Genomic DNA, 1,309 nt, shown 5'->3' on the forward strand with positions numbered 1-1,309 from the left:
GGCAGGTGCAGCGTGGGAAACTCGAACCCCGCGGGGTAACCTGAGCGGAGGGCGGGCGGAGGAGGAGCAGGGGGGGCTGAGGGGGGGGGAGGGGGGGGGGTCGCGGTGTCCGTGCTCAGCCCGGGGAAGGGACGCGGTGCCCCCAAACAGCGGTGGTCCCCGTCCCCAGGTGGGTCCGCACCTTACCGCGGCCAAAAGAGCCGTTGCCCCATCACCCTCCCCCCATCCCCAAATCCCCCACAGCTGTGCCGAGGTTCCTCCGCTTCCCGCAGCACTGAGCACGGCAGGGGGGCACAGCCCCGTCCCGACCGCGGCACCGTAGGAACGCCGGTACCGGAAAGGGGAAGGGGGGGGGGGGGTCTCTGTGTGTCCCCCCCCCCGAGAGCCCCCCGACGCGGAGCCCCTCCAGGGTGCCGACCCTCCCGCCCCCCATCCGCACAGCGCTCCGGTACCGGCGGGGATTCCGCGAGGAACGAACGGAGCCCCTCGGAAGGACCCCCGGAGAACTTCCCCCGCCGTTACCGGGACCCGCGCTCCCCCCGCCCGGTTCCGGTATCGGTTCCGGAGCCCCGTACCACCGCGCAGCCCGTCACCTGCACGCACCTCCGCCGCTTTGTTCACCTTAAAATGGCAGCCGGGAGCGCTGCGGGACGGGACCGGCCCCGGTTTCCGCCTCCGGGGGGAGCCCCGAGGGCGGCCCCGCCGCCGCCGTCCGCCCCCACCGCGGGGAGGGGGAGCGGGGACTGCGGGCGGGGGTCCGCGTTGTGAGCGGCGTGCAGCGGGAGGTCGGGGTTGGGTTACTTCCTTTTGGGGACCGGGGCTCAGCACCTCCTGGGTGACATCGGGGGACCGGAGCGTCCCCGGGGTGCTGGGTGCCCCCCACCCACTGCTGGTACCCCAGGATGCATTGAATCCCCTCGGAAATATCATCGGATTTTATTATAAACTATTCCGATCCCACTGCGGCTGCATCTGCTGGGTCCCGGGGCTGCAGAGCCACCAGAGACCCCCCAGAAGCCCCAGATTTGCTCCCTTTGCCCAGGTGGTCGCAGTGCAGCAGCTGGGCAGTGGGTGCCCGTAGTGCCATCGGCCCAGCACTGAGCCCCGCGATGTCCCCAGGGATTTGGGGGGGGGTCCCCATCCATCGTTCCCCGCTCAGAAGAGGACGGTGCTGCTGCGGTCACTGCTGCGGTCGAATTCATGGATCTGTGCCTTAATGTGCGTCAGCTTCTCCTTCAGGTAAAGGCAGCGCTGCCGCTTGGCCACGAAGGCCAAATCCTGGCAGTGAGGACACACTGAGCCCCCCCCC

At 70.1% G+C, this 1,309-nt stretch overlaps 1 protein-coding gene across 1 annotated transcript in view; it reads right to left on the reverse strand.

Annotated features, from left to right (window-relative positions):
* Positions 1-583, reverse strand: part of LOC122191110 (occludin-like) — a gene marked incomplete at its 3' end in the record, with an annotated part of 2,869 nt that extends 2,286 nt beyond the window's left edge. The window contains exon 1 of the mRNA XM_042891306.1: positions 576-583. The remainder of the gene's footprint in view (positions 1-575) is intronic.
* Positions 584-1,309: the final 726 nt, after the last annotated feature.

Source organism: Lagopus leucura, unplaced genomic scaffold (assembly GCF_019238085.1).
Source record: "Lagopus leucura isolate 7727_CA_CO unplaced genomic scaffold, USGS_WTPT01 34130-0_obj-0_obj, whole genome shotgun sequence".
Lineage (NCBI taxonomy): Eukaryota > Metazoa > Chordata > Aves > Galliformes > Phasianidae > Lagopus > Lagopus leucura.